The following is a 26,486-nucleotide window of genomic DNA, read 5'->3' on the forward strand; positions in this document are numbered from 1 at the left end:
AACTTTTCTTCCAAAACTTTATATTTTATTAAATTTTAAAGATCGTGTAAATTTAACATTTTCCTGAATTTCAGGTAGGGAATCAACCCTTTCCCGTGACTCGAACACTCGACCTGATGCTCACGTGACCTTTAAGTTATCTTCCCGCGTCCTTCCCCTACCACCCTGCGTTAGTGGTTAGTGCGATGCGCCTGCTGAAACCAGTTTGAATGCGTTTCCAGGGGCGGAGGTGCAGGTCGCATGGGAGAAAATCCGCCATTTTCCAAGATGGAGGCCGTGTTTTTCAAGATATCTCGAAATGGCATTTCACTTTTTTTGTTCCCTTGACTTGATCTACCTCTGTGTAAAATTTGAACTCGATTGCTCGAAATCGAAGAAATGGCTCTGGGGTCGAGAAGGGCTCCTTAGGAGACGAGAAGGTGATTGTCTTTTTTTGTTTCTTGAATTTTTCATACTTTGCGTGGTTCGATCGTTACCAAATTTTACAATCTGAAAGGAAAGGTACCGAATTACAATAATCCAAAGTTTGGTGTTACCCGGTTAGCCCGAAGTACACTTTAACGGCCTTTTCCCGAAATAGCCGTTTAGGGGACGAGAAGGACGCAGGCTCGCGGATTTAATTAGAAAAGTCACCCTTCCGACTTTGCTTTAGGCTAGCCCTGCATGTTTTCGTGTAGGGTAATGATGCAGCTTCCTTCCCACCCGATATTATGAGTTTCGCGCCAAAACTGGATTTTCTGTTCAAACTTGAAGAACCGTTAAGATTTAGCATTTTTCATTCATTTCAAACGGAGAATCAACCTCTTTCGTGACTCGAACACTCGACCTGCTGCTCACGTGACCTTTAAGTTATCTTCCCGCGTCCTTCCCCTACCACCCTGCGTTAGTGGTTAGTGCGATGCGCCTGCTGAAACCAGTTTGAATGCGTTTCCAGGGGCGGAGGTGCAGGTCGCATGGGAGAAAATCCGCCATTTTCCAAGATGGAGGCCGTGTTTTTCAAGATATCTCGAAATGGCATTTAACTTTTTTTGTTCCCTTGACTTGATCTACCTCTGTGTAAAATTTGAACTCGATTGCTCGAAATCGAAGAAATGGCTCTGGGGTCGAGAAGGGCTCCTTAGGGGACGAGAAGGAGATTGTCTTTTTTTGTTTCTTGAATTTTTCATACTTTGCGTGGTTCGATCGTTACCAAATTTTACAATCTGAAAGGAAAGGTACCGAATTACAATAATCCAAAGTTTGGTGTTACCCGGTTAGCCCGAAGTACACTTTAACGGCATTTTCCCGAAATAGCCGTTTAGGTGACGAGAAGGACGCAGGCTCGCGGATTTAATTAGAAAATTGACACTTGCGACTTTGCTTTAGGCTAGCCCTGCATGTTTTCGTGTACAGGAGTGATGCAGCTTCCATCCTACGAGATATTGTGAGCTTGGCGCCAAAACTCCATTTTGTATTCAAACTTGAAAAAACCGTTACAATCTAGCATTTACACTGAATTTCGAATGGAGAATCAAACGTTTCCCGTGACTCGAACCCTAAACCTGCTTGTTACCATACCGTCACGCTATCTTCCAATGACCTTCCCCTTTCAATAATTCAAAGCGCTTAGCGATATCTTTCATTTGAAGGGGACAAATACGTTGATTTATGAGTCGGTGAAACAGCATCAGAACGGCTTCAGACAGCATCAGAACGGGCATGCTTTGGATTTTTGCTTCAAAAAACTTACTCAGAGCGTTGCGCTTTGCTTTCCTTGCTTTGATTATTGTAGTGTAATGTTGCATCTTGCATCCTATCGAATTTTGAAACATTCCCGCCAAAATTGACTTTGCAATTCAAACTTGAAAAAACCGTTGAAATTTAGCATTTACACTGAATTTCAAATGGAGAATCAAACGTTTCCCGTGACTCGAACCATAAACCTGCTTGTTACCATACCGTCACGCTATCTTCCAATGACCTTCCCCTTTCACCAATTCAAAGCGCTTAGCGATATCTTTCATTTGAAGGGGACAAATACGTTGATTTATGAGTCGGTGAAACAGCATCAGAACGGCTTCAGACAGCATCAGAACGGGCATGCTTTGGATTTTTGCTTCAAAAAACTTACTCAGAGCGTTGCGCTTTGCTTTCCTTGCTTTGATTCTTGTAGTGTAATGTTGCATCTTGCATCCTATCGAATTTTGAAACATTCCCGCCAAAACTGACTTTGCAATTCAAACTTGAAAAAAACCGTTGAAATTGAGCATTTACACTGAATTTCAAATGGAGAATCAAACGTTTCCCGTGACTCGAACCCTAAACCTGCTTGTTACCATACCGTCACGCTATCTTCCAATGACCTTCCCCTTTCACCAATTCAAAGCGCTTAGCGATATCTTTCATTTGAAGGGGACAAATACGTTGATTTATGAGTCGGTGAAACAGCATCAGAACGGCTTCAGACAGCATCAGAACGAGCACCCTTGCGACTTTTCATTAAAAAAACTTACTATAACCGTTGCGCTTAACTTTCCTTACTTTAATTATTGTAGTGCAATGTTGCATCTTGCATCCTATCGAATTTTGAAACATTCCCGCCAAAATTGACTTTGCAATTCAAACTTGAAAAAACCGTTGAAATTTAGCATTTACACTGAATTTCAAATGGAGAATCAAACGTTTCCCGTGACTCGAACCATAAACCTGCTTGTTACCATACCGTCACGCTATCTTCCAATGACCTTCCCCTTTCACCAATTCAAAGCGCTTAGCGATATCTTTCATTTGAAGGGGACAAATACGTTGATTTATGAGTCGGTGAAACAGCATCAGAACGGCTTCAGACAGCATCAGAACGGGCATGCTTTGAATTTTTGCTTCAAAAAACTTACTCAGAGCGTTGCGCTTTGCTTTCCTTGCTTTGAATATTGTAGTGTAATGTTGCATCTTGCATCCTATCGAATTTTGAAACATTCCCGCCAAAACTGACTTTGCAATTCAAACTTGAAAAAACCGTTAAAATGGAGCATTTACACTGAATTTCAAATGGAGAATCAAACATTTCCCGTGACTCGAACCCTACACCCAGTGCTTACTTTACCGTCACGTTGTCTTCCAGCCTCTTTCACCTACCACCCTGAGTTAGGCGTTAGCGCGGATCACCGACTGGAGCCAGTTTCAACGGTTGTTTATTGGCGAAGGTGCTGGTCGCTGGGGACCAAATCCGCCATTTTCCAAGATGGAGGCCGCCATTTTGGAGATATCTGAAAATCGCATTCGAAACATTTATTCCTTTCACCTAGGCTACCTTCGTGCCGAATTTTGATTCCCTAGCTCGAACTTGAAAATTCTTGAAAAAAAATTTCTAAGTCCAAAAACATATAGAAAACAGCGATTTTGAGGTTCGGGAGTTTTTTTTTCATTATCTACATGCATATACGATTCATTTAAAAATATTAAAAAAAAATGAGTTTTCATGATTTTAGGGTGAAGAGTGAACTTTTTTTAGCCGTTTTCTCTTTGGGGGGTGGGAGGTATCTGGGTGACTTGACTCAAGTCTTTCCCAGGTTGGGTATAATAACGGCAATGGACGTAAGGGTGGCCGAGAAAGAAGTGAGGCTGGGAAAACGTATCACATGTGTCGTTCTACGGAATTGGCACCAAAGATACTTGGGGGGTGGAGGGTATCTGGGTGACTTGACACAAGTCTTTCCCAGTTTGGGCATAATAACGGCAATGGACGTAAGGGTGGCCGAGAAAGAAGTGAGGCTGGGAAAACGTATCACATGTGTGGAAACACGGAATTGGCACCAAAGCTACTTGGGGGGTTTAGGGTATCTGGGTGACTTGACAAAAGTCTTTCCCAGTTTGGGCATAATAACGGCAATGGACGTAAGGGTGGCCGAGAAAGAAGTGAGGCTGGGAAAACGTATCACATGTGTCGTTCTACGGAATTGGCACAAAAGATACTTGGGGGGTGGAGGGTATCTGGTGACTTGACACAAGTCTTTCCCAGTTTGGGTATAATAACGGCAATGGTCCGCAGAGTGCTGGTGCGAATTAAAGAGGAGAGGTGGAAAGCTCCATGGTTTATACAGAGCGGATCAATCCTTAGGGATATATAGGTGGAGTAGGTGCCCTGTGAGTAGGTGGCGACCACAGGGCGAAAGAGCAAGTTGGGTCCGCTTGCGAGTCACGGAGAGATGGAGCAACCACTTGCGAGGGCGATGGTACTTGGCTGGAACCACGCTTGCAGTTCGTGATAGATTGCTCTGTCTGGGAAAAGTGAATAATGATTGAGTTTTCCCAGTGTGCTTGCACAAAAGGGCAATACCTGCAGAAGGAACCGCATGTGCATTGAGTCTGGGAGAAGTGTGTGAGAAAGAGAAGTTTCCCAGGCTGTTACCGTATATCGGTAGTTAGACCGTCAAACGTTGAGCTTGCGACTAAAGTCGCATAGAAGCAAAGAGAAAGCTTTTTCCAAGCTACTACTCTTTGACTTAAGTTGAGCTTGTATCTGTTGCTTAACGTAACGATAGAGGTGCAAGTTTGCATGGTCAAAAAAGAGTCAATCAATTCATTTTGATATATGGTGGGAATGGTGGCTCTTGGGCATGATTAGCATGCTCTTGAGCGATGCCCTGTGTATATGTGGCGAACACAGGGCGATACAGCACCTTGGCCCAGGTTGCGAGTCACGATGAGATGGAACTACTACCACCTCCGAGGACGATGGAGCTTGGCTTGAATCACGCTTGCAGTTCGTGATAGATTGCTCTGTCTGGGAAAAGTGAATAATGATTGAGTTTTCCCAGCGTGCTTGCACAAAAGGGCAATACCTGCAGAAGGAACCGCATGTGTATTGAGTCTGGGAGAAGTGTGTGAGAAAGAGTTTCCCCAGGCTGTTACCGTAGACAAGCTTGAAGCTTGCGTGAATTGAGGAGGAGAGGTGGAAAGCTCCATGGTTTATACAGAGCGGATCAATTCTTAGGGATATATAGGTGGAGTAGGTGCCCTGTGAGTATGTGGCGACCACAGGGCGAAAGAGCAAGTTGGGTCCGCTTGCGAGTCACGGAGAGATGGAGCAACCACTTGCGAGGGCGATGGTACTTGGCTGGAACCACGCTTGCAGTTCATGATAGATTGCTCTGTCTGGGAAAAGTGAATAATGATTGAGTTTTCCCAGTGTGCTTGCACAAAAGGGCAATACCTGCAGAAGGAACCGCATGCGTATTGAGTCTGGGAGAAGTGTGTGAGAAAGAGTTTCCCCAGGCTGTTACCGTAGACAAGCTTGAAGCTTGCGTGAATTGAGGAGGAGAGGTGGAAAGCTCCATGGTTTATACAGAGCGAATCAAATCTTAGAGGTACATGGGGGAGTAGGTGCCCTGTGAGTAGGTGGCGACCACAGGGCGAAAGAGCAAGTTGGGTCCGCTTGCGAGTCACGGAGAGATGGAGCAACCACTTGCGAGGGCGATGGTACTTGGCTGGAACCACGCTTGCAGTTCTTGATAGATTGCTCTGTCTGGGAAAAGTGAATAATGATTGAGTTTTCCCAGTGTGCTTGCACAAAAGGGCAATACCTGCAGAAGGAACCGCATGCGTATTGAGTCTGGGAGAAGTGTGTGAGAAAGAGTTTCCCCAGGCTGTTACCGTAGACAAGCTTGAAGCTTGCGTGAATTGAGGAGGAGAGGTGGAAAGCTCCATGGTTTATACAGAGCGGATCAATTCTTAGGGATATATAGGTGGAGTAGGTGCCCTGTGAGTATGTGGCGACCACAGGGCGAAAGAGCAAGTTGGGTCCGCTTGCGAGTCACGGAGAGATGGAGCAACCACCTGCGAGGGCGATGTTACTTGGCTGAAACCACGCTTGCAGTTCTTGATAGATTGCTCTGTCTGGGAAAAGTTAAGGATTTGTGTGTTTCACAGACTCTTACCGTATATCGGTACATAGACCGTCAACCAATGAGGTGAGGACTGTAGTGGGAAAGAGAAAGTTTTCCCAAGCTAATGCTCTTTGACTTTAGTTGAGCTTGGATCTGTTGCTTGATGCAAGGAGAGAGGTGAAAAGGTCCTAAGTTCAAACAGAGCAAATCAATTCATATTGATATATGGTGGGAATGGTGGCTCTCGTGCTTGCTTAGCATGCTCTTGAGCGATGCCCTGTGTATTACGTGGCGCACACAGGGCGATACAGCACCTTTGCACAGGTTGCGAGTCACGAAGAGCTGGAACTACTACCAACTCCGAGGGCGATGAAGCTTGGCTTGAACCACGCTTGGAGTTTCAGATAGATTTATCTGTCTGGGCAAAGTTAAGGAGTTGTGTGTTTCCCAGACTCTTACCGTATATCGGTACATAGACCGTCAACCAATGAGCATAAGACTCTAGTCGCAAAGGGAAAGTTTTCCCAAGCTATTACTCTCTGACTTTAGTTGAGCTTGCATCTGTTGCTTAACGTAACGATGGAGGTGCAAGTTTGCATAGTTAAAAAAGAGTAAATCAATTCATATTGATATATGGTGGGAATGGTGGCTCTCGTGCTTGCTTAGCATGCTCTTGAGCGATGCCCTGTGTATTACGTGGCGCACACAGGGCGATACAGCACCTTTGCACAGGTTGCGAGTCACGATGAGATGGAACTACCACCTGCGAGGGCGAAGGAGCTTGGCTTGAACCACGCTTGGAGTTTCAGATAGATTTTTCTGTCTGGGCAAAGTTAAGGAGTTGTGTCTTTCCCAGACTCTTACCGTATATCGGTACATAGACCGTCAACCAATGAGCATGAGACTCTAGTGGGAAAGAGAAAGTTTTCCCACGCTATTGCTCTTTGACTTTAGTTGAGCTTGGATCTGTTGCTTGATGCAACGAGAGAGGTGAAAAGGTCCTAAGTTCAAACAGAGCAAATCAATTCATATTGATATATGGTGGGAATGGTGGCTCTCGTGCTTGCTTAGCATGCTCTTGAGCGATGCCCTGTGTATTACGTGGCGCACACAGGGCGATACAGCACCTTTGCACAGGTTGCGAGTCACGATGAGATGGAACTACCACCTCCGAGGGCGAAGGAGCTTGGCTTGAACCACGCTTGTAGTTTCAGATAGATTTATCTGTCTGGGCAAAGTTAAGGAGTTTTGTCTTTCCCAGACTCTTACCGTATATCGGTACATAGACCGTCAACCAATGAGGTGAGGACTGTAGTGGGAAAGAGAAAGTTTTCCCAAGCTAATGCTCTTTGACTTTAGTTGAGCTTGGATCTGTTGCTTGATGCAAGGAGAGAGGTGAAAAGGTCCTAAGTTCAAACAGAGCAAATCAATTCATATTGATATATGGTGGGAATGGTGGCTCTCGTGCTTGCTTAGCATGCTCTTGAGCGATGCCCTGTGTATTACGTGGCGCACACAGGGCGATACAGCACCTTTGCACAGGTTGCGAGTCACGAAGAGCTGGAACTACTACCAACTCCGAGGGCGATGAAGCTTGGCTTGAACCACGCTTGGAGTTTCAGATAGATTTATCTGTCTGGGCAAAGTTAAGGAGTTGTGTGTTTCCCAGACTCTTACCGTATATCGGTACATAGACCGTCAACCAATGAGCATAAGACTCTAGTCGCAAAGGGAAAGTTTTCCCAAGCTATTACTCTCTGACTTTAGTTGAGCTTGCATCTGTTGCTTAACGTAACGATGGAGGTGCAAGTTTGCATAGTTAAAAAAGAGTAAATCAATTCATATTGATATATGGTGGGAATGGTGGCTCTCGTGCTTGCTTAGCATGCTCTTGAGCGATGCCCTGTGTATTACGTGGCGCACACAGGGCGATACAGCACCTTTGCACAGGTTGCGAGTCACGATGAGATGGAACTACCACCTGCGAGGGCGAAGGAGCTTGGCTTGAACCACGCTTGGAGTTTCAGATAGATTTTTCTGTCTGGGCAAAGTTAAGGAGTTGTGTCTTTCCCAGACTCTTACCGTATATCGGTACATAGACCGTCAACCAATGAGCATGAGACTCTAGTGGGAAAGAGAAAGTTTTCCCACGCTATTGCTCTTTGACTTTAGTTGAGCTTGGATCTGTTGCTTGATGCAACGAGAGAGGTGAAAAGGTCGTAAGTTCAAACAGAGCAAATCAATTCATATTGATATATGGTGGGAATGGTGGCTCTCGTGCTTGCTTAGCATGCTCTTGAGCGATGCCCTGTGTATTACGTGGCGCACACAGGGCGATACAGCACCTTTGCACAGGTTGCGAGTCACGATGAGATGGAACTACCACCTCCGAGGGCGAAGGAGCTTGGCTTGAACCACGCTTGTAGTTTCAGATAGATTTATCTGTCTGGGCAAAGTTAAGGAGTTTTGTCTTTCCCAGACTCTTACCGTATATCGGTACATAGACCGTCAACCAATGAGGTGAGGACTGTAGTGGGAAAGAGAAAGTTTTCCCAAGCTAATGCTCTTTGACTTTAGTTGAGCTTGGATCTGTTGCTTGATGCAAGGAGAGAGGTGAAAAGGTCCTAAGTTCAAACAGAGCAAATCAATTCATATTGATATATGGTGGGAATGGTGGCTCTCGTGCTTGCTTAGCATGCTCTTGAGCGATGCCCTGTGTATTACGTGGCGCACACAGGGCGATACAGCACCTTTGCACAGGTTGCGAGTCACGAAGAGCTGGAACTACTACCAACTCCGAGGGCGATGAAGCTTGGCTTGAACCACGCTTGGAGTTTCAGATAGATTTTTCTGTCTGGGCAAAGTTAAGGAGTTGTTTGTTTCCCAGCCTCTTACCGTATATCGGTACATAGACCGTCAACCAAGGAGCATCAGACTCTAGTCGCAAAGAGAAAACTTTTCCCAAGCTACTACTCTTTGACTTTAGTTGAGCTTGCATCTGTTGCTTAACGTAACGATGGAGGTGCAAGTTTGCATAGTTGAAAAAGAGTAAATCAATTCACGTTGATATTTGGTGGGAATGGTGGCTCTTGGGCGTGCTTAACATGCTCTTGAGCGTGCCCTGTGCATTACGTGGCGAGCACAGGGCAATATAGCAAGCTTGTCCCACTTGCGAGTCACGTTGAGGTGAAGCAACCACCTCAGAGGTGCATGGACCTCGGTTCAGGCATCGAGCTTAAGACTCTAGTCTAATTCGAACCCAACTGTTCACCCGCCACGCAAGCAACCGGGGAGGTAGGTATACCAATCGGTATCAATGCCTTCACTGTCGGTCAACCGCCGGTTGCAATTTCGTGGATGGAGTAGGGATCATCCTTTCGGATGAGACCCGAAGCGAACGTTAGCTATGCGTTCAAAGGCAACCCCACTCACGTGGGAAGTTGGGGTTCGAATTGTTTTCAGAAAAACATTGCTGTATTCATAGTTTTCGGAAAATGTCACGGCGCCCATCCTTGTTTCTGCACCGTGTACGAGTAAGTGACAGAGCCGCGCAAGCGGGAAGGTAGCCTTCCTTGGAAGACTGGTTGAACCTGAACCAAGTTTGTTGCTACTAACTTGTCAGCCCTCGTACACGGTGGTTCGCCTCCGACACGTGACGTAACCGTTTGTGCTCTTCCGAACGCATGTAGGTTGAGCATCAGACACCTTGAATTGACTTACCCACCCTAGTGGGGAAGCTTAGCTTACCTCGGGAACTCCGGCTCATCCGAACGACTCTAGGTTGAAGCCTGCACCGAGGTTAAGCATGGCATGTCTAAGTAAGGTGCCTCTCAAGCGGATAACTTGCCTACCTCTGTTCTTCCGAACGTCTCTAGGATGAGCACTCTGAGGGAAAGCAAGGTAAAACGTCAACCGTCGGAAGCCGAGCGAGTTAAGAGAACCGGTCCTGCGGGAGCACTTGCCCACCTCGGGAACTCCGGCTCATCCGAACGAATGTAGGATGAAGCCTGCACCGAGTTAAAGCAATTCATTTTGTCAGCCCTCGCTGCCGAGAAGTGACGAGACGTCAATCGCCGGCGATCCTGCCTACCTCGGGAACTCCGGCTCATCCGAACGAATGTAGGTTGAAGCCTGCACCGTGGGAAAGCAAGGAACGCCGACGTTTTGACGGTAACTCGCCCACCTCCTCTCTTCCGAACGACTCTAGGTAGAGTGGGGTGGGATAGTGAGCTACTTTTTCACATTTCGGTTAGCGGGAAGTGACACAAGGTACCCGACCGGTGTTCGCTTGCCTACCTTGGGAACTCCGGTTCATCCGAACGACTCTAGGATGAAACCTGCACCAAGGGAAAGCAAGCTAGCTCTCTCTTTTCTCTCCCGGTGACGGCGATGCCTTCTCCGGTTTGCGTTGCATCGTTTCTGAAGTTGACCCGTCCGCTCTGCCTACTTCGGGAACTCCGGCTCGACCGAACGACTCTAAGTCGAAGCCTGCACCGAAGGAAAGCAGCGGACGTGCCAGCCTCCGTGGCGAGACAACCTAAACCCGAAGGTTCCCGAGAACTTGGTACGGGTGGCCGTCGAAGCGTGCGTTCTCCGGAGCGCCGTCTTGAGTGGCTGCCTGTTGCCGTACAGGCACGGCTGTTCGCTGGGAGCTCCCAGCCTCCCAGGCAAGGAACAGAACCAGAATGCGGGCACGGTGCCAATCGAAGAAGTCGGTTCGCCGTTCCCGCGCGCAAACGAACGTCTCGAAGTTTCCAGCTTTAAAGAAAGTGGAACTACGTAGACCTCTAACCGAAGTAGTGGGAGTAGTATAATTATGTTTTCTGGAAAGCGGTGTAACCTTTCGTTCTTCAAGCGTCAGTGTTGCGTTGCCTAAGTTAGTGGCGAGCCGCTTTCCTTGCTTAAAACATGGCACTCTGCCTCGCGCGAGTACCCTGGTTGATCCTGCCAGTAGTCATATGCTCGTCTCAAAGCCTAAGCCATGCATGTCTCAGTACAGACTTGACCAAAGTGAAACCGCGAATGGCTCATTACATCAGTCATGGTTCCTTAGATCGTAGGCATCCTACTTGGATACCTGTGGCAATTCCAGAGCTAATACATGCTCACGGTGTCTCCGGCCGGGCAACCGGACGGGGTGCCGTTACCATTCAAAAGACCAAACGGTCCGCTTCTGCGGGCCGACTCAGTTGGTGACTCTAAGTAACATCTAGGCAGATCCGCTTCACCTTCTCATCCATCCGCCAGAGCGTTGAAGGGACTCCTGGATGGGGTCCCGGAGCCGGCAGATGGTACGTAGGTGGTTGTTGAAGGGTTAAGAATCGGTCCTCGGCCCCCAACGGGGGCATTCCCCCTCGCAGGGAATGCCTGGCTGAGCGGGTGTGCGGAGTAAGGCGATTCCCCCTTCGCGCCACTACGTTGTTTACCTCGAAGGAGGGCTCCTCCGGAGCCCTTCGCCGGAAGTTCAGACCCCGGTTCCGACCGGGGGAGAACTCCCTAACCGGCATGTGTGGCAAGCCGGGGCTTCCGGCAGGTGGCGGATAGCTGGACTTGGGGTTTTGTGGGTACCCCCAAGTCGGTACCCCATCACCCAGCCGACTACGTAGAGCTTTGCTTTGGAGCAATGTAAATGACCGGCACTTGTGCCGGCAGACTATAAATGACCGTCACTTGCAAAAGTGCCGGCAGAGATGGTTGTCTTTTGCAGTTATGTTGAACCTAACTGTAGAGCAACTTAAAGAAAGCACGGTGAGAATGAAAAAAAGTTGCCGGCAGACATGCTAAGCATGACCGGCCGGCACTTGTGCCGGCCAGACTGTAATTGACCGGCAGCTGCAAATGTGCCGGCAGACAAGGTTGTCTTTTGCAGTTATGTTGAACCTAACTGTAGAGCAACTTAAAGAAAGCACGTTGAGAATGAAAATAGTTGCCGGAAGACATGCTAACCGTATATCGGTATTTAGACCGTCAACCATTGAACTTGTGACTCTAGTCGCATGGAAGCAAAGAGAAAGGTTTTCCCAAGCCACCACTCTTTGACTTGAGATGAGCTTAAGACACTAGTCTAAATGGAACCCAACTTTACCCGCCACGCAAGCAACCGGGGAGGTAGGTATACCAATCGGTATCAATGCCTCCGCTGTCGGTCAACCGCCGTTTGCAATTTCGTGGATGGAGTAGGGATCATCCTATCGGATGAGACCCGAAGCGAACGTTAGCTATGCGTTCAAAGGCCACCCCACTCTTGTGGGAGTTTTGGGTTTTTCTTTTCCGCAAAGCATTGCAGTATTCATAGTTTGCGGAAAAGCCACGACACTCGTCGTTGTTTCTGCACCGTGTCCGAGTAAGTGACAGAGCCGCGTATGCGGGAGGGTAGCCTGCCTTGGAAGACTGGTTCCACCGAACGACTCTAGGTTGAACCTGAACCAAGTTTGTTGCTGCTAACTTGTCAGCCCTCGGACTCGGTGGTTCGCCTCCGACACATGACGTAACCGTTTGAGCGGTAACCCCTCTGCTCTTCCGAACAACTGTACGTCGAGCACCCCCGAGGGTAACTCCTTAGCCCACGGAACAACACCTTGAACTGACTTACCCACGCGTGTGGGGGAACGTGCTTACCTCAGCTCTTCCGAACGCCTTTAAGTCGAGCCTGCACCGAGGTAAGCACGACTACTTGTCAAAGTAAGGTGCCGACTGGCGACGGAGACTCCCAAAGGGTTCTTACTTCCTACCCCCCGCTCTTCCGAACAACTGTAGGTTGAGCGGTGACCCTCGGATAAACGCCTTGAAGTGACTTACCCACCTGTGTGGGGAAGCTTGCCTACCTCCAGCTCTTCCGAACGACTCTAGGTCGAGCCTGCACGGAGGGAAAGCAGAGCCACCCGTCAAAGTAAGGTGCCGAAAAATGCCTCTCAAACGGATAACTTGCCTACCTCTGTTCTTCCGAACGACTTTAGGCTGAGCACTCTGAGGGAAAGCAAGGAAGCTCGTCAACCGTTGGACGCCGAGCGAGTTTAGATAACCGGTCCTGTGGGAGTACTTGCCCAACTCTGCTCTTCCGAACGAATGTAGGCTGAGCACTCTGAGGGAAAGCAAGTTAGCTTGTCAGCCCTCGTTACCGAGACGTGACGAGACATCAATCGACGGAAAACAGGATTCTTGCCTACCTCGGGAACTCCGGCTCATCCGAACGACTCTAGGTTGAAGCCTGCACCGAGGGAAAGCAAGTTTCGCCGTCGTTTGGTGGTAAGTTGGCCACCTCCGTTCTTCCGAACGACTCTAGGTTGAGCGAAGGAGCAAGCCGACATCGTCAGACTTCGGTCAGCGGGAAGTGACATAAGGTACCCGACCGGTGTTTTATTGCCTACCTTGGGAACTCCGGCTCATCCGAACGACTCTAGGATGAAGCCTGCACCAAGGGAAAGCATGCGAGCTATCTTTTCCCGCTCGGTGACGGCGATGCCTTCTCTGTTTGTGTTGCATCGTTTCCGGAGTTGACCTGTCCGCTCTGCCTACTTCGGGAACTCCGGCTCAACCGAACGACTCTAGGTTGAAGCCTGCACCGAGGGAAAGCAGCAGATCTGTCAACCTCGGTTGCGATGCAACCTAAACACGAAGGTTCCTGAGAACTTTGTACGGGTTGCCGTCGAAGCGTGCGTTCTCCGGAGCGCCGTCTTGAGTGGCTGCCTGTAGCCGTACAGGCACGGCTGTTCGCTGGGAGCTCCCAGCCTCCCAGGCCAGGAACAGAACCAAGACGCGGGCACGGTGCCAATCGAAGAAGTCGGTTCGCCGTTCCCGCGCGCAAACGAACGTCTCGAAGTTTCCAGCTTTAAAAGCGGAACTACGTAGGCCTCTAACCAAAGTAGTGGGAGTAGCAGTATGTTTTCGGGAAAGCGGTGTAACCTGTTGTTCACGCAGCAGTGTTGCGTTGCCTAAGTTAGTGGCGAGCCGCTTTCCTTGCTTAAAGCATGGCACTCTGCCTCGCGCGAGTGCTGCATACGCACCGTATGCACCGTACCCTGGTTGATCCTGCCAGTAGTCATATGCTCGTCTCAAAGCCTAAGCCATGCATGTCTCAGTACAGACTTGACCAAAGTGAAACCGCGAATGGCTCATTACATCAGATATGGTTCCTTAGATCGTACGCATCCTACTTGGATACCTGTGGCAATTCCAGAGCTAATACATGCTCACGGCGTCTCCGGCCGGGCAACCGGACGGGGTGCCGTTACCTTTAAAAGACCAAACGGTCCGCTTCTGCGGGCCGACTCAGTTGGTGACTCTAAGTAACCTCTAGGCAGATCGCACGGTCAAGCACCGGCGACGCATCTATCAAATGTCTGCCTCATCACACTGGATGGTGGGTTATTGGCCCACCATGGTGATTACGGGTAACGGGGAATCAGGGTTCGATTCCGGAGAGGGAGCCTGAGAAACGGCTACCACATCTATGGAAGGCAGCAGGCACGCAAATTACCCACTCCCGGCACGGGGAGGTAGTGACGAAAAATATCGATGCGGGACTCATCCGAGGCCCCGTAATCGGAATGTATCCACCCTAAACGTTTGGGTGAACCTATCGGAGTGCAAGTCTGGTGCCAGCAGACGCGGTAAGTCCAGCTCCGATAGCGTATACTGAAGTTGCTGCGGTTAAAAAGCTCGTAGTTGGATCTGGGTCTCGGGCGGTCGGTTCGCCGTCAGGCGTTGAATTGGCCGTACCGGACATCTTCTCGGTTTCCTCGGTCTGCTCTTTACCGAGTGGATCGTGGCATTCCGGGACGTTTACTTTGAACAAATTAAAGTGCTCAAAGCAGGCTATTTGCCTCGATTCTCCTTGCATGGAATAATGGAACAGGACCTCGGTTCTCTCTGTTGGTTTTCGAACCAGAGGTAATGATTAAAAGGGATTGACGGGGGCATTAGTATTGCGAGGGGAGAGGTGAAATTCTTGGATCCTCGCAAGACTACCTACAGCGAAAGCATTTGCCAAGAATGTCTTCATTAATCAAGAACGAAAGTTAGAGGTTCGAAGGCGATTAGATACCGCCCTAGTTCTAACCATAAACGATGCCATCCAGCGATGCGCAAGGTTCAAGATGACCTTGCGCGAAGCCCACGGGAAACCTGAGGTTTCGGGTTCCGGGGGGAGTATGGTTGCAAAGCTGAAACTTAAAGGAATTGACGGAAGGGCACCACAAGGCGTGGGACGTGCGGCTCAACTTGACTCAACACGGCAAAACTTACCAGGCCCGGACACCGTAAGGATTGACAGATTGAGAGCTCTCTCTTGATTCGGTGGATGGTGGTGCATGGCCGATTTTAGTTGGTGGAGCGATTTGTCTGCTTGATTGCGATAACGAGCGAGACTCCTGCCTATTAACTAGGCGTCGGGGTACGTGTACCCCCGGCGCATCAAACCTCTTCTTAGAGGGACCGGTTGTCGCAAGCAGCAAGAGTGGGAGCTATATCAGGTCAGTGATGCCCTTAGATGCTCTGGGCCGCACGCGCGTCACACTGAAGGAGACAACGCGTCTTCCCCTGCCGAGAGGTACGGGTAACCGCTGAACCTCCTTCGTGATAGGGACCGGGGATTGAAATTGTTCCCCGCTAACGAGGAATGCCCAGTAAGCGCGAGTCATCAGCTCGCGTTGATCGAGTCCCTGCCCTTTGTGCACACCGCCCGTCGATGCATCCGATCGAGTGATACGGTGAGGCCTTTGGACCGGCGCCCTGCCACCTTAAGCAGGAACCGTCGGGAAGACGGCCGAACCTGGTCACTTAGAGGAAGCAAAAGTCGTAACAAGGTTTGGGTAGGAGAACCTGCCCAAGGATCATTACCGTACGGTATATCCGCTTCTTCCTCCAAAACTTATGGTAGTACGCAGATCCGCACGAGCGTGGAAGGGACCCAAGGGGGCCCTGGAGCCTGCGGATATGTATATATCGAGTATAGATCACTGTGTCTTGTGCAGCTTGGCCGACCACGGTGAGCCATGCTGTAGAGCACGAAGCACGTTAATAGGGGTAGGTGAGTCTCGACCTTTAAAGGTATCGCCCCGCTAAAACATGCACCCGAACCCCGTCTCGAGGCCTTGGAGACGGTGGGGGTAGGTATCATCCGGGGAGGCTCGCGAGGGCGCTTCCCGATGAACAGACACATTATTCCGCCGGAGTGCGACCTGTCGCACTCCAGCAAACCTAAACAACCCCAGGCGGGGGATCACTTGGCTCGTGGGTCGATGAAGAACGCAGCTAGCTGCGAGTCAATTTGCGATCTGCAAAACAGAGAGCATCGACGGTTTCGAATGCACATTGCGGCCCGGGTCTTTACCTGGGTCGGTCCTGGTTGAGTGTCGGAAGTTTCAAAATGACGTGCTCTGGCGAGCACAGCGCGTGTAACAGCACGCCACGAGAGTCTCGCGGCCGCCTCTCTCAAGGAGGTAAGAGCGGTCGCGAGGTCGAATCCGAAATAGGATCTTTAGGAGTCGGCCGCGAGGTCGTCTTCTCGGAGGACTCCATTCTAGTACAAGAAGTGGAAAGACCGGTCTACGGATCATCCCGGAGCAGTCCGGATCCGTATCCCGGAAGCAGCTTTCCGAGCATTCAGGGGCGAGCAACTTGCAGAGATGGTTGTCTTTTGCAGTTAGGTTGAACCTAGCTGTAGAGCAACTTAAAGAAAGCACGTGGAGAATGTAAAAGTTGCCGGCAGATATGCTATGCATGTCCGGCCAGACTATAATTGACCGGCACTTGCAAAAGTGCAAGCAGAGATGGTTGTCTTTTGCAGTTAGGTTGAACCTAGCTGTAGAGCACCGTAAAGAAAGCACGTGGAGAATGAAAAAGTTATGTCCGGCCGGCACATTTGCCGGCCCGACTATAGTTGCTCGCCGGTGATCGGGATGTAGGCTTCTTCGGACATTGTGGCTGGACCACTCGGATGCTCGGAAGGTTAAATTTCCAAAGTTTGGAATTACGTGGAGTGGGAGAGCCGGCCGGACGACTCAGTTTCGTCCGGGCGGGTGCCTCGCGTTGAACGCAGGGTAAGTTTCCAACAGTCGTCTACGGACGCGTGGAATAGCCTGTCTCTTCGGTTCGCGCGGAAGGAGAGCTCGGTCAAGGTTAGAGGTTTCCGCCGAAGCTCGAGAGCCGCCTTACCGTCTAGATAGGAGGACCTGCGTTGGGCGACGAGGAAGATCCCTCGGACCTCCTGGGAAACCGCAATGTAAAGTTAGCACCCGACCTCGACTCAGGGTTGACCACCCGCACGATTTAAGCATATCAATATGCGGAGGAAAAGAAAATAACAATGATTCCCTCGGTAGCCGCGAGCGAAAAGGGAGAAGCCCGTCACCCAAGCCTCCGGCACGGTTATCCGAGCCGGCAGGCGATTTGGTGGAAGGGAGCGTCCGTAAATCCCGCTCGGCGGGAGGTTCTAAGTGTAACTTGAAAGGACCAACATCCCACAGAGGGTGCTAGGCCCGTGCGAACCTCCGCCTTGCCGAGTCGGGCTGGGCGCTTTCCCAAGGATTCGGGATGCTCTGGAATGCATCCCTAAGTGGGAGGTAGATTCCTCCTAAGGCTAAATATCACCACGAGACCGATAGCGAACAAGTACCGCGAGGGAAAGTTGAAAAGAACTTTGAAGAGAGAGTTCAAGAGTACGTGAAACCGCCTGGGGGTCAAACGGATGGAGCTCGAGAGTTCGATGGGGGAAGGTGATTCAAGGGTTAAGGACCAAGTCTCCGGCCCCCGAGCGGGGTTGTCCCCTTCCTTAGGGACCTCCCGTCTGCGAGGGTGCGTCCGGGACGGTCCCCCTTCATTCCGCGCCCGGTAGGGCACCGCGGCTCGTTGGGATCCGTCCTAAGGGCCTGGGGTGGAGCTCTCCGGCTCGTCCGGAGAACCCCCGGTGACCCGGATGGAACCCGACGGCTCAAGGGCAGGCCTGGGGATCCGCCGCCGTTTTTAGGCGGAAGGCGTAGAGGTCGCAGCAATGTGGCGTGCCTGGCAGTGTCCCCCCGTCCCCCGCTCGTCCGAGCGGGGGTTCGCGGGGGGCGTACTGTGAGCCCCGGGCCCGTGCGGTGTTCAACGAGTGGCCCATCCGACCCGTCTTGAAACACGGACCAAGGAGTCTAGCGCGTGGGCGAGTCTAAGGGAATCACTAAACCCGAAGGCGCAGTCAAAGCGACTGGGACGATCGAGGTGACCCGGAGTCGCTCAACGAAGGGCCCTCGCGCAGTCCCGGGGCGATCCCCCACCTCCGGGTGCGGGGATCGTACCTAAGAGCCCACTCGCTGGGACCCGAAAGATGGTGAACTATGCTCGGCCAGGACGAATCCAGGGGAAACCCTGGTGGAAGTCCGAACCGCCTCTGACGTGCAAATCGACCGTCTGAGCTAAGCATAGTGGCGAAAGGCCAATCGAACCGTCTAGTAGCTGGTTCCCTCCGAAGTGTCCCTCAGGACAGCTGGCGCTCGCAAGGGGGGTCCATCCCTGTAAAGCGAATGACCGGGGGCCTCGGGGCCGAAACGGCCTCGACCCACTCTCAAACTCTGAACGGGATGGAGGTCCCGCTTGCCCCTAGGGCGAAGCGGGGCCTTCTTTTCAGGACCCGAGTGCTCAGTGGGCCGCTCCTGGTAAGCAGGACTGGCGCTGTGGGATGAACCAAACGCCGGGTTAAGGCGCCTGAATCGACGCTGCTCAAACCACGAAAGGCGTCGGTTGCTCAAGACAGCAGGGCGGTGGCCATGGAAGTCGGCATCCGCTAAGGAGTGTGTAACGACTCACCTGCCGAAGCAACCGGCCCTGAAAATGGATGGCAATCGAGCGTCGTGCCTATACCCGGCCGCCGCCGCAATGCTAATGCATTGGCATCAATGCAAGAATGATGCGGCGGTGAGTAGGAGGGCGCGGCGGTGAGCGTGGAAGGGTCTGGGCGCGAGCCTGCCTGGAGCCGCCGTCGTTGCAGATCTTGGTGGTAGTAGCAAATAATCTGATGAGACCTCGCTGAGGTCAGACGTGGAGAAGGGTTCCGCCTCAACAGCAGTTGCAGGCGGGTGAGCCGGTCCTTAGACCGCGGAGAACTCCCACCGATGCGTCGGGTCAGTTTCGTGCCTGCCATTACCTCCTATACCTCCGGGTGTAGTGTAGTGGTTAGCGCGACGCGCCGGCGTCTCGGCCGCGGTCGAAAGGGAAGTGGGGTATCCAGCCCTCCGCCGCGTCTCGGGACCGGGAGTGCGTCGCGGGTTCCCTCGAAGTCCGTAAGTCCAGGTAACTGGTGGCACCAGGAGAATCCGTCGGGTCCCGGGGGCAGAGTTGTCTGTTCTGTCAGAGCGATCCCCTACGCTCCCCGGAATCTTCCCAGAAGGAGAAGGGGACACTGGGGAAAGCTAAGAGAACCGTAGTTGGGTGCGGTTTCCCCGGGTGCCCGTCGGACCTTGAAAATCTTGGTGGGAACAGCGCAGCAGAGTCCCGAGGCCTGGCCGTACCCGAATCCGCATCTGGCCTCCGAGGTAAAGAGCCTCTTGACGATAGACTAATGTGGGTAAGGGAAGTCGGCAATCTGGATCCGTAACTTCGGAACAAGGATTGGCTCTGGGGACCGGGGCCGGTCGGGGCCCGGGGGGTCACCGCGGGTTCGGTCCGGCGTGGGTCTTTAGCGAGGGGCTGGCTCCCGAGCGTGGACCGCGCGTCGGACTTCCGCGAGCGTCCCTGGGCTCTCTGAGGGGAACGCACCGAACCCCTTGCCCCCCTCGGGGGTGCTCGGGGGAAGGTGCCTCCCCTCGAGTCGGCCGCCGACGAACGGTCGACTCAGAACCGGCACGGACCAGGGGAATCCGACTGTTTAATTAAAACATAGCATCCCGACAGCCTGGAAGGGTGTTGACGGGATGTGATTTCTGCCCAGTGCTCTGAATGTCGCGCTGAAGAAATTCAGGGAAGCGCGGGTAAACGGCGGGAGTAACTATGACTCTGGTACAACCAGAACAGGAAGTAAGAGGTCCAGCGAAACTGAGAGAACTCGGGGGCTCCAAGGAATCGGCAACAGTGGGGGTAGAGGTGAAACTCGTGGATCCCCACAGCCCCGAAAGCAAAGAGGGGAGAGGTGACACTCGTCGATCCTCGCCAGAAAGAGCCCCGGAGGCCACCACAACCACAAGAACAGTCAGGCTGGCCGCACCGGATGGAACAAGCTCGGAATCGACGGAGGAGCTCGGGGGAGCCAGGCACCCGGCAGCAGTGGGGGTAGAGGTGAAACTTATTGATCCTCACTGCCCTGGGAAGAGAGAAGAAAGGGAAGGCTCCCTCGAGAACCCGGCCTCTCAGGAGACCGAACCGGAGGCGGTAACGCCAAACCCGGAGCCGAAGATGAAAGAGCACACGGATGAGCCATACGTTATCAATGTTCACCTTATGGTGGACAAGTTGGTAGACGTGAACAGCCCAGAGGATCCTGGACCCACAAACATCCTAGCGGATCCATTTGTGGAGTACCTGGAAGGGATTCCTCCTAACCCGGAGGCGCGCCTGCGCGAACTCGACAGGGGAATAAGGGAGCTGTTCGACCTCGAAAAGGGACGAGCAGGTGAGAAACTGGAGGAGATAGTGGACGTTCTCACCAGTGTGCTGAAGGCGGGGGTGGTAGCTAGCACTCCACCCCCAAGGACAGCAACACCAAAGAAGGGGCGAAGGAAGTCAATGGGCAAGAGACCTGACCAGCTCTACGCCAAAACGCAGGCAATCTTCAAAAAGTGTCCACAAAAGATTGCGGACTCCATCGTCCAGAACTCCAGTGAGTTTCTGGACGAACAGGATGTCAGACCTGGGAACAAGGAATTCGTGGAGTTCTACCAGGATCTGTGGAGTCAAGAAGGCTCCTTCACAGCCACCTTCAGAGAAAAAGGAATTGACGGGGAGAGTAGATTGGCCATGATGCTTCCGATTTCGGTGGACAGTGTCCGTAAACGGCTAGCCAATCTCAAAGACAAGGCCGCCGGCCCCGACGGTCTCAGGAGGGTCCACCTGAGACAACTAGGGGTCGCAACAACGCTCACCCACCTCTTCAACTACATTCTATATGCGGGCTCGGTTCCGAAGAGGTGGAAGCAGAACCGAACGATCTTCCTTCCCAAGATGGGAAAGGACAGATCCCAGGTTAAGAATTGGCGGCCCATCACGATAAGCTCAATCGTATGCCGGACCTTCACCGGCATTCTTGACGAGACCCTGCGACGCTTCATTAGTTTCACGACTGAGCAGAAGGGGTTTGTCAAGGGTGAGGGGTGCGCGGCGAACTGCTTCATCCTGGATAAAGCGATAAGCCACGCCAAAAGACAAGCCCGGAGAACCCTCACCGGCTGCGCGGTGGACATAAGTAAAGCCTTTGACACCGTTCCACACGCAGCGATGATTGAAGCTTTGACTAAGAAAGGTGTCAATCAACACCTGATATCCTTAATAGCAGATATGTATGACGGAATCTGCACATCAGTATACGGCGAATCCATCGAGTTGCGAAGAGGGATCAAGCAAGGGGACTGCTTGAGCCCATTCCTGTTCAACCTCGTAATGGACGAGCTGATTGAGGATATCAAAGGCGCTGGTGCTGGCTACGACCTGGGCAACCAGAAACTAGCAGCATCAGCATACGCCGACGATCTCGTGATATTCACGAACAGCGCTGCTGGCATGAACACCCAGCTTGCCCGAGTAAGTCAATTCCTTGACAAACTCGATATGGGCATCTCGACTGAGAAATGTGTGGCCTTTCAAATCGAAGGTTTACACAAAACATGGGTTACTGGTTCCCCTCAGCTCACGCTGGGCGGTAAGCCCATCAAGGTGGTGAAAACGGGAGAGGTCTTCCAATACCTCGGGTGCCAATACACTCTGGCACAAGGCCTCTCGAATAAATACCACCTGCGGGAGGTCAAGGAAATCCTGATCCGTGCCTCCAGGCTCAAGTTAAAGCCACACCAGAAGGCGAAACTTATCGGCACCAACATCCTGCCTAAATTCCAATATGTATGGGTGAATGTCGGAGTTTCAAAGAACTTCCTGGAATCCATTGATGTGGAAGTCAGGAGGTTCCACAAGAGGGCCTTCAAGTTACCTGAATCCACCACCGATCAGTTACTGTACTGTAAAAAGCGCGATGGTGGGTTGGGCGTTCCGCGCCTGACCACTATCATTCAGCTGGGGATACTAGGAAATCTCTGTAGACTGAGAGACTCGCGGGACGAGGTGGTAACTCACCTCTTCCAAGAGACAGGCATGGGCGCCAGAATCGAAGGCATTGCCAGAGTGACCGGCGTCCAGGCACCTGTTACGCTGGACACCATTACTGCGGCCAGAAAGATAATATCTAACTTGGAGCCGGAGCGATGGAGCCAGCAACCACTACATGGCTTGGGAGTCAAGAACTTCTTCAACGACCCCATAGCCAACGCAGCTCTCGTCAACCAGGGACTACTAAAGCCCGGTCAGCTTAACGACTTGTTGAGGCTCAGATCCAACACAGTTGGACTGAACCACGTCCTCAAAAGCGCTAAGGTGGTGGAGTCCGATGAGTGCAGGAGATGCCATGCGGCGCCCGAGACCCTAGGGCACGTAATAGGCGCCTGCACAGCATCAAAAGGACTGCGGATCAAGCGTCATGATGAACTGCGGGACATCATAGAGGCTTCTGCAAAAGGGTATACGGTGGCTAAAGAGCAAACCTTCTCCATACCTGCGACCAAAGAGCGTCTTAAGCCGGACCTCGTCCTAGTGAAGGATAACGTCGCGTACGTTACCGACATGACGGTCAGGTTCGAAACTGAGACTTCACTCAAGGAAGCAGGAAAGGAGAAGGTAGATAAATACAAGAAGTTGGACGAGGTGGTAGCGTCCACACTTCAGGTCGATCGGGTGATCCATACTCCCATAGTCCTAGGGTCAAGAGGAGCTCTACCTTCAATTACACGTGCTGCGCTAAGACAGCTGGGCATCAGCAGCAACGAACTCCTCATGACGCTGAGCTTAACGGCAATCCGAACGACTATCAAGATTGTCAATCAGCACTTGGACTACAAATAGTCAACTACCAAAGGGCTCACTGGGGGAACCACGTGCCTGGTAACGACGGGGGAAGAGCTGAAACTTGTTGATCCTCGTCACCCAGGTAAAAGCGAGGGGAGACCTGAAAATCCGAGATCCCCGCAAACGAAAGAAGGTTCCCCCGAAGGAGAGACGAGAGGAGAGGAGGTGTCGGTAGCGTGGGAGACAGACACAATCATACGCTCGGTGGAGCCAAGCGCCCGGATACCATAGGGGGAACTCGCAGATCCGCGCGCACTAGACAGAAAGACATAGAGAAGGAGAGCAAAGGCGAAGAGAGTTATACAATTATATATTATACAAGAAATACTTATACACAGAGATTTATCTATATACAATCTAACTTATTCTAATTTATTACTATTTATTTATTTATTTATTTATTGGTCATACTATTGTATGGCCGGCAGAGGTGAGAGTAAGGTGGAGTAGGAGTTGGAAGAGTAGGAATGATCTTCAGTACAAAAGTACCTATGCTAACATAGGGAAGAGACGGGGCTAATAGGCTCAGTCAGAATAGCCAAATGCCTCGTCATCTGATTAGTGACGCGCATGAATGGATTAACGAGATTCCCTCTGTCCCTACCTACATATATGCTTTATCTTAGTTAATTATTTTATGTAATCATATATATATATGTTTGTATGTTTATTATGTATGTAACAACAACTTAACAATAAAGGTATGGCACAACAATATAGGGGGAACCGTAATACGATAAACTGCCGTCCCAGTTTATATCAGAGGCACTGGGACATAGCGCATGCCCTCGAAAGTATGCGGGTGGAGGTTTGGATACTTTCGGGGGTTCCCCCCATATTGTCCCTACCTACTGTCTAGCGAAACCACAGCCAAGGGAACGGGCTTGGAGAATGTCAGCGGGGAAAGAAGACCCTGTTGAGCTTGACTCTAGTCTGCCGCTGTCGGGAGACGTGACGAGGTGTAGCATAAGTGGGAGGGCTCCTTCGGGTGCCCGCCGGTGAAATACCACTACTCTCACTGTTTCCTGACTCACCCGGTTGGGCGGGACGCGGGCGTCGGGGTTCCCCATCCTCGTCGCACGCCGTTCGCGAACCAAGGCCCCTGCTACTGGCCGGCCGGACCGGACTCCTGGTCCGTGCCGGACAGGGGGCCGACCCGATCCGGGGACAACGGCAGGTGGGGAGTTCGTCTGGGGCGGAACATCTGTCAAAGGATAACGCAGGTGTCCTAAGGGCGGCTCACCGAGGCCAGAAACCTCGGGTAGAGCGAAAGGGCAAAAGCCGCCTTGATCCGCACCCTCAGTACGGGTGGGACCCGGGAAACCGGGGCCTATCGATCCTCCCCGTCCGAAGGATCTTCGGCGGGAGGTGACAGAAAAGTTACCACAGGGATAACTGGCTCGTGGCCGCCAAGCGTTCATAGCGACGCGGCTTTTTGATTCTTCGATGTCGGCTCTTCTTACCGTGGGGACGCAGCGCTCCCCGAGCGTATGATTGTTCACCAACCAACAAGGAACGTGAGCTGGGTTTAGACCGTTGTGAAACAGGTTAGTTTTATCCTCCTGGCGTTTAGAACGCGGCCAAGGTAATCCTGGTTAGTACGAGAGGAACCCCAGGTTCGGACCAATGGTACCGCGCTGGTTCGATCGAACCTTGGTGCGAAGCTACGTCCGACGGCTGAAGCCTGATCGCCTCTAAGGCCGAAGCTGTGCCCGGAGCTGCGTGACCGTGGGTCCCTGCACTCTGAAAGGCAGAACCACCAACGCTGGACCCCCTCACGGGGGACCGGTAAGGCGGGGAGCCACCAAACGGGTGGGGAAACTCACCCAAGGCTCCCCGCGAGTAGTGCCATCGAGACTCCGCCCACTTGCCCCACTGACCGAGGTCTTTGGGATTCTAGATGGGGATTCACGGGGTAATCAAGCACTCGGACGTAGGGACCCTTGAACCACTCGTAGACGACTTGAGTATCTGGCGGGGCGTCGTGAGCGGTGAAGCCTCCGTACGGTGGCGACCCGTTGAAAGGCAGCCCTCGCTTGCAGGTTCGTGCTGTCGGCTGCACGGCACCTGATTAAAGCAAGCAAGCAACTCCTATTCTCTGTTAGGAGGACCCTTCCGGGACCTTCGCCGGGAGTCCAGACCCCGGTTTCGACCGGGGGAGGACACCCAAACCGGCAGCCGGCACTACGCTGGTGGGTGGTGCCGGCCACCGGGGCTTCCAGCATTTGGCGGATAGCTGGACTTGGGGTTTATCACCCAGCCGGCCAAAAGACTGACAACCCAGGTTAACCTGGGAGTGCGGAAACGCTTGGAGAATGTCAGCGGCGGGGAAAGAAGACCCTGTTGAGCTTGACTCTAGCCTGCCGCTGTCGGGAGACGTGACGAGGTGTAGCATAAGTGAGGGCTCCTTCGGGTGCCCGCCGGTGAAATACCACAATGTAAGTGACAGGCACTTGGAAATGTGCATTCATGAATGAATGCAATGCGTGAGTCTGCCACCTTGGAACCTGATGTTGAGCCTTTCGATGACGGTATCTATATAATAGAAACTTGAGGAGGCGACATACTGCCAGGAGCACATCACCGGCGCGGGGGAGCGAAGAGAGCTCTCCCTTCTCCGGCTCGGCGGTCCCAACGTTTGGTTGGAGATCGGCGAGCATTCGGAGGCGCTTGGGTTGGTCGGCTTGGTGCTGTCCATTCCTCGGATGTGACTCTACACGGCGGTGGACATTTAGGAAGGCCTTCTGGGCCTTCCCACGGGGGTCACCCTTTCTAATAAGGGCGATCCCCAAGCCATCGGCCGGCATGCGGCCGATGGGGCTTCCGGCGGGTGGCGGATCGCCGGACTTGGGGTTTGTGGGTAACAGATTGCGTTGTACCTATAACCCAGCCGCCCAAATGCTTAAGACTCTAATCGGCCTTCGAGGACGGGACCTATATAATAGGAGCTTGAGTTGGCCAAATTCAAGTATGTGCCAAATGAGGGTCCAACTTTGGTAGGGTGACGTGGAAGTAAGCGTTCCTCACTATTCCGTGCCGCGGAGGGGCCCTTGGTACGTGGTACGATGGATGCTGTAGGTGGCCGAAAAATCCTCACCTTCTTTGCGAAAGGCCACTCGCGGAGAGGTTTGGTTCTGTCATCCCTATCGTCGTTGGAACCAGATTTGAGCACTTGCTGAAATTGAGAGAATCCGCACTCTCGCAAGAAAGAAAGACCGATGCCTGCCAAGCATCTTAAACGAATGCAGTTGGCCGACCAAGGTGAGCCACTGCGAGCAAGGTTTGAGCACTTGCTGAAAGCGAGAGAATCCGCACTCTCGCAAGAAAGAAAGACCGATGCCTGCCAAGCATCTTAAACGAATGCAGTTGGCCGACCAAGGTGAGCCACTGCAAGCAAGATGGGTACTTGCTAAGAACAGATCCGCGCGGAGTTCGTGATGTCGGTTTCACGGCACCCGGCGGTTTCTGTCTGTCTCTTTAAGGATGCCCCCTCGGGGGCATTCGCCGGGAGTCCAGACCCCGGCCGGTTTCGGCCGGCCGGGGGAG

At 52.0% G+C, this 26,486-nt stretch overlaps 2 non-coding genes and 1 pseudogene across 2 annotated transcripts; all 3 read left to right on the forward strand.

Moving 5' to 3' along the window:
- Positions 1 to 13,879: 13,879 nt before the first annotated feature.
- Positions 13,880 to 15,700, forward strand: LOC145986108 (small subunit ribosomal RNA). Its single transcript, XR_014441543.1, has one exon. It is a non-coding gene; the product is annotated as a small subunit ribosomal RNA (ribosomal RNA).
- A 367-nt stretch (positions 15,701 to 16,067) lies between these two features.
- Positions 16,068 to 16,219, forward strand: LOC145986032 (5.8S ribosomal RNA). The gene has a single exon (XR_014441479.1). It is a non-coding gene; the product is annotated as a 5.8S ribosomal RNA (ribosomal RNA).
- An 880-nt stretch (positions 16,220 to 17,099) lies between these two features.
- LOC145986110 (large subunit ribosomal RNA) lies at positions 17,100 to 24,988 on the forward strand (annotated as a pseudogene).
- The last annotated feature ends 1,498 nt before the right edge of the window (positions 24,989 to 26,486 follow it).

Source organism: Lepisma saccharinum, chromosome 3, assembly GCF_977018435.1.
Source record: "Lepisma saccharinum chromosome 3, izLepSacc3.1, whole genome shotgun sequence".
Taxonomy (NCBI): domain Eukaryota; kingdom Metazoa; phylum Arthropoda; class Insecta; order Zygentoma; family Lepismatidae; genus Lepisma; species Lepisma saccharinum.